This window comes from Trichomycterus rosablanca, chromosome 14 (assembly GCF_030014385.1).
Source record: "Trichomycterus rosablanca isolate fTriRos1 chromosome 14, fTriRos1.hap1, whole genome shotgun sequence".
NCBI lineage: Eukaryota > Metazoa > Chordata > Actinopteri > Siluriformes > Trichomycteridae > Trichomycterus > Trichomycterus rosablanca.
In genome coordinates, this window is record NC_086001.1 from 34,229,510 (window position 1) to 34,236,253 (window position 6,744).

Below are 6,744 nucleotides of genomic sequence, written 5' to 3' on the forward strand. Positions count from 1 at the left end.
CTAAGCAGCCCCCTTAAAACACTTACTGTACTGAATTACTAAAAATGAAAGTTCCAAATCTTTAAGGGCCTAGATAGTATACAAAATGTATAGAATTTAGAGAATTAAATGGGGTAATCTTAAAAAAAATAAATCACAAGTTTGTTGTGTGCTCATGTTGGCTTCAAATCAGATGTGTTTAATGTTGATGCCTTGAAGTCTCAGTTGTAATTTGACGTATGTAACTATGATCCCAATTTATCCTTGGCGTAAAAGTAATCTATTCCAAATGCACAAACACTTTCAAATTGCAAACTAGCATTGACATTATGATAACATCAACTTTTTTTCTTAAATGTAATTAAAAATTCCTTGAATGTTGTCTTTGTTATGTTTAACATTTGGGAGCCCTTGGTAAGTGAAAATAAGTACAGATACTCTACAGAGAACACAATGACTATTTTGGCTGAATTTAACATGTTGGAAAAAAGTAAACATAAAATGTGGCCTGACATACAATTGTCCCCTGCTTCTGATTTGTCGTCATTTAGGACAGTGTTGCTGTGGTGATCCATGTGTTGAATAAAGCAGAAAAGACCGGGTAAGTATTATGTCTTTTTTCAGAAGTGCCAATATCTATAGTGGACAACAGTCATTTCCTTCATGTGGGGAAACAAAAATGGCTTTCTGATCATTAACGAAACATGATATTAACAAGTTGGTTTGATGACGTCTGGATGTTCTATTTGCATAATGAGATTGATACTACTATTTTATTAAAACAGAGGTTTTTACTTGAGTCATAAGACTTGGACTCAACTCATGAATAGATGGTTTCATGAGCAACGTTACTAAAAAGATGTGCGCTCATTTTGGCAACAGAAGTTGAGATTTATTCCATTGATCCACTGTGTTGATCAGTGGAATAAATCAATAATACAGGACAACATATCTTAATGTATATTAGCTTCTTAAAGTTTGTACTGAGTGATGATACAGATGCACAGATTTATGGGTTTAAATAAATCTCAAAATAGAAATGTAGTTAGCCTTGTTTAGTTTAGCCTAAAACAGTCAGGTTTTTATTGAGAATAACACAAAATGGATTTGTTCCCTCGGCTAGCATGGGTCAGTGAGTGAATGCTTCACTTCTGTTGCCAGAATGCGCACTCATCTTCGCGACAACTTTGAAAGGGTCTATTTGATGACAAGTCAATTGAGACTCGACTTGACAAAATCAAAAAAGACCCTCAACTGGACTCATAACAGGAGTTGATATCCAAGTTCAAGACTCAAAATGGAAGAACCGTGAGAGGCATTTGACTGCAAACAGGACTTTACACAGTCTATGGAAGCATATCAGTATTATGTTTTATGGAATGTGTGGCAGATATTTCTGATTTAATAGTCCGTGTTAGCTGACCATAGGCTGTCTTCCTTATTCCGCCACGCCCACGCCACAAAGAGTTTGTTTCTTCCGCCTTTGCGTTAGAATTTCCGGTCATTTCATATCAGATGGTTTACGGTCGTATCGTATTAAAAGTGAATGCAGTCTGAAGTAGGCTTCTGCTGTGGACACTGATCATAAAGTAGCTAGCTATGCTAACCCAACATTCCAACAGATTTCCAACACAACACACAAATAATAAAGTGTTGTAGGGCACCATATCTAAAGAAGAAGAGGACCTGCATCTATGGGTTAAGAAGCTAAATTTACATTTAAATTTAACATCCACCCAAACGTCCACACGTCTGTTGTTATTATTTTGTGGATGGGGAAACTTGGTTATGAAGCTCCAGTGAAAAGGACACGTCAGGTGTTTGTGAAGCTATCTGGTAAGATGTTAGCCTAAGAGAGATCCTTGCCAAGAGCCTCGCAAGCATAATAACATAATTACTCTGGGTAAGGACGTGGTCTTGGTTTCCCCACCACAAAATGGTAAGAGCAGACGTGTGGATGTTTGGGTGGATGTTTTAAATTTAGCAACTTCAACCACAGACGCAGCTCCTCTTCTTTGGAAGACTGTGGATGTGGCTTCTTTGGATGGTTATATGGTGCTCCACAACACTTCAATCTTTTTGTGTTGTGTTCATAACACTATTGTTCAAGTGGAATTCTCCTCCTCTTCCAATTATTCAACTAGAATCTGTGCGACGAAACCAAGCTGAAATTAGTTTCTTATTCTTATTTTTTATTCTTACCTTTCATTTAGGCACCAGAACGTAACTGCTGTATCGTTTAAAGAGGAACGGAAAATTAGAAAAATAAGCTGGTGAATTGGACGTGAATTTTCATAATTGCTCGTAGCTCAGCCTTGTTTTGTCAACCAGACTGATAAACCAAATAACTTGGCAACATGTTTTCAAAGACATTTTGTCACAGAATGAGTGTAGTAGGCTAAAATATGTAATTGCAAAAAGGAGAGGTGCTGTTTCCTTTTAATATTTCAATTTTGTCATCTTTCTAGCTTGGTGTTGTCTATGATAATAGAAACGTATAAAAACATTATTAGAGAGTGCAAATGCATATAAGGTGAATTATCATTTTGACGTCATTATTGTGTAATCTTAAGGCATGAATATGCAGTTCTGGAAATGAGTTGTAATTAAAATGCATTTATAATTAAATTGTTAATTTAATTATCAATTGAATTTAATTAATCATTTGTGTAAATGAAATGTCAATAGTGCATCAAATGGCAAATTTAAATGTTAAAACTGAATTTGAATTGGAGACCAACATTGAGTGGGAAATTTTAATTCAAACATACACTATATTGCCAAAAGTATTCACTCACCCAGGCAAATCATTGAATTCAGGTGTTCCAATCCCTTCCATGGCCACAGGTGTATAAAACCAAGCACCTAGGCATGCAGACTGCTTCTACAAACATTTGTGAAAGAATGGGTCGCTCTCAGGAGCTCAGTGAACTCCAGCATGGTACCGTTATAGGATGCCACCTGTGCAACAAGTCCTGTCGGGAAATTTCCTCACTGCTAAATTTTCCACAGTCAACTGTCAGTGCTATTATCACAAAATGGGAGCGATTGGGAACGACAACATTGGCAACTCAGCCACGAAGTGGTAGTCCTTGTAAAATGACGGGGTCAGCAGATGCTGGGGCGCATAGTGCGCAGAGGTCACCAACTTTCTGCAGAGTCAAGCGCTATAGACCTCCAAACTTCATGTGGCCTTCAGATTAGCTCAAGAACAGTGTGTAGAACTTCATGGAATTGGTTTCCATGGCCGAGCAGCTGCATCCAAACCTTACATCACCAAGCGCAATGCAAAGCGTCGGATGCAGTGGTGTAAAGCACACCTCCACTGGACTCTAGAGCAGTGGAGACGTGTTCTCTGGAGTGACGAATCACGCTTCTCCGTCTGGCAATCCGATGGATGAGTTTAGGTTTGGCGGTTGCCAGGAGAACGGAACGGTCTGTCTGCATTGTGCCGAGTGTAAGGTTTGGTGGAGGGGGGATTATGGTGTGGGGTTGTTTTTCAGGAGTTGGGCTCGGCTCCTTGGTTCCAGTAAAAGGAACACTTAATGCTTCAGCAAACCAAGAGATTTTGGCCAATTTCATGCTCCCAACTTTGCAAGAGTTGAAGCTGTTATAGCTGCAAAGGGTGGGCCCACATCATATTAAACCCTATGGATTAAGAATAGGACGTCACTCAAGTTCATATGCGTGCAAAAGGGAGATGAGCGAATACTTTTGGCAATATAGTGTAAGAATACATTTTACATATTATATTTTCATTAGATTTTTGCTACTGATCTGCTTCCATATACATAAACATTCTGAACTGGTCCTGATGATGAGGGAGATTTCTACTGCCATCATCACATTGCTTTTCAGCTGATTGTAGAATAAACAGTTCTGGCTGAAGGGTTGAGTTGCAGTTGTGAAAGTGTTGGTCTAAACTACTCGACTAAACTACACACTAATAAATAAAGTAATTGTACTTTACTATACTTGGGTATTGTTTTTGGAAGACTTTTACTTTGGTACAAGAATGTTAGTACAGTATTTGTAATATTTGTACTTTGTCAAGAGCTTACATTTGCTTACATTTTTAATTAGACATTCAAACTACTCTTCCCAAAGGGTGAAGTCCAGGGGAGTTTTACATAACTTTTCCCTTGCCTGGTGAGTCTTTTTTTTTTTCTTTCTTTTTTTTCTTCTTTTTTTTTTTTTTAACATTCCTGTCTCTGTAAAATTGAACCCTCTGTAACTCATCTTTGTTCAAAGCCCAATGTTGTGTGCAGTGCAGAGGTACTCTAGGACCAGGATTCTGAAAACTGCTCAAAGGTAACAGGGGAAAATGCATGCTGTTGATTACTTCAGTCATTAGGTTAAAAATACTGAAGTGTTCCTTTTAAATCCACCATTCTAAATGTTTCAGACATTATATACCTTGACTATCTGACAGATTGTTACACCACTCCTGCTCTGCTCTTCCAGGCTGAAAGGTGCTGGTTAGTGCTAAGAATGCAAAAAAAAAAATGATTAAAGGTGTAGCTATGGTATGAGATTGTTAGTAGATGACATGCACTGTGGTTGCTTCAACAACAAAAATGTGTGTAGTCTGTGTGGTAGGATCCACACAATTGTAAAATTAAATGCACTAACCGTTATTTTTTGAACCATGTTTCTGTCTTTGTGGTGGGGCTGGGGGCCTTGGTGCATTTGCAAGTTTTTTTACTTTGGCAGGTTGTGGTTCTTCTTCTTCTTCTTGTTCAGAGGAAGAGTATATTTTCTTTCTACAAGAGTACAGTAATAAATTAGCAATAGGTCGTACACACTGCAGAATTGTTTTACAATATTTATAGCACAGTATACACAGCTCACTTCCTGACTCTCTTTCCCAGAGTTTCTGTGCTGGAGTTTCTTAACTCAGTTTCTGAGTTAAGATCTGATGTGTAGCATGACTTTTTCCAGTTGGCAACAATGTTGACAAACGACTCTGTGAGGAGGGCAAAAAAAGAAAAGAGCAGCTTAGATCAGGTATATTATGGTTACAATAATATATTTTTCCATATAGTGTGTGGTCACCAAACTTTTATTATCACCTGATTCATAAAGTATTCGCACGCTGTGCTTGCTCCACCCTTTATCAGGCTGTGGGACCTCTGATTTCCTGACACTTCAAGAGTCGGTTTTCATCTTTGTAGGGAGGCCACCAGGAGAAGCCATCCTTATAGCAAGATTTTGCCACTGGTCCGGTCTGCTCCTCCCCAACAAACTCTACTATGAGGTACATTGCAGGAGCTGCACCATGCCCAACCCCCCCAAAATGACACGTTTTTTCTGACAGAAAAGTACTAATACTTTTGTTATTTTTTAAAAGTGAGCTGTAGATAGATAGATGCATTAATACATTTTTCACACACACTACCATTCACCGTTTGGGATCACAGTTAAAAATATATCATTGTAATATTATGTAATGCAAAACTAGAAGTTTCAGATAATTATGAAGCTACAAATGTAGCACAATATCCAAAATGTAGATGTATCCAGAGTAATGTGTGTGTGTGTGTGTGTGTGTGTGTGTGTGTGTGTGTGTGTGTGTGTGTTTATACACACGTTCATTACTCTGGATACATCTAAATTTTGGATATTGTGCTACATTTGTAGCTTCCTAATTATCTGAAACTTCTAGTTTTACATTACACACACAATTCTCCACTTATCAAATGTGATGCTTAAATTTCAGGGTAAACAAAAATGGTAAACAGAATTGCAGTATTTGATTTATCACTTAAAAAATAAAATAAAAAATATTGAATTAATTGAATAGACAGTTTGATATGTAGTTTGCTATATTTAAATCCACATTGTATGAGTTGGTTTTGGATATAAAAAAAAATCTTGCTAGTGATTCCAAACATTATGAAAGGTAGTACACATTTACTGAGTTTTTGCATGCAAGAGTGGAATTGACACAAATTTGTGTTTATATGGAATTAGGAAGGCCTTCCCCTCTATTTGATCGGCTTTGCAGAAATGTATCGTTCTTGTGAGCCCATGAACCAAATATATGCCAAAGGTAGATGATGACAGTGGATAATCAAAGAATGATTCATGCTGCTCAAATCTGCTGTATGCCACAAATACCTCATTCCTGCAAGAGATGATATTTTTAACCTTTGCAACTTTTCCCTCAAGGTAAATATAACTGTTGGCCTGGTCAAGCTTGACAGTGAACAGTGGTGTTACCAGCTTTTTGTATTGGGTTGCACCATAAAAAGGTGGAGGAAGAGGACCAGAGATGCTTTGTCTTAATAAACATATCTCTTTTTCTGGGCTATCTCTCCATGGTACCTCTGACAGTCTTTTTACAATTTGACTGAGTGGGCTGCTAGGTTTTCTAATCATTTTTTTCATTTTACTCAGGTGGTTTTCATATTGGAAGGCACTGAAGCTGTCAAGAACACCGTGATTTTTAACGTCTTGCGCAAGATGCGCTAGATTGTGAACATTGTACGACACAAATTTAGGGCCATAGAGCTGTCCAAAATGAGAAACAAAAAGACCTAGGATGTTATTGGCATATTCAAGATAGTCCTCAATCAGAGTATTGTTGCTAAGGATGAAAATGCCCACAAATAGCAGCAGAAAGTTTTGGTACACTGCGGTGCTCAATGTATCTTTGAGCAGAACAGGGCCAGTGTACAATAAAAATTGTCTAAACTCTGTGGCTTTCCACCTGTCAATTTCTCTGAGAGTCCTTGGTCGATGTGCAAACTCAATAGGTACATA

General features: G+C 37.8%; 1 long non-coding RNA gene across 1 annotated transcript; it reads right to left on the reverse strand.

Moving 5' to 3' along the window:
- Positions 1 to 4,395: 4,395 nt before the first annotated feature.
- Positions 4,396 to 5,128, reverse strand: LOC134326963 (uncharacterized). Its single transcript, XR_010014659.1, has 4 exons — positions 5,052 to 5,128; positions 4,831 to 4,945; positions 4,612 to 4,742; positions 4,396 to 4,464 (listed from the first exon to the last, which is right to left on the reverse strand). It is a non-coding gene; the product is annotated as an uncharacterized LOC134326963 (long non-coding RNA).
- Positions 5,129 to 6,744: the final 1,616 nt, after the last annotated feature.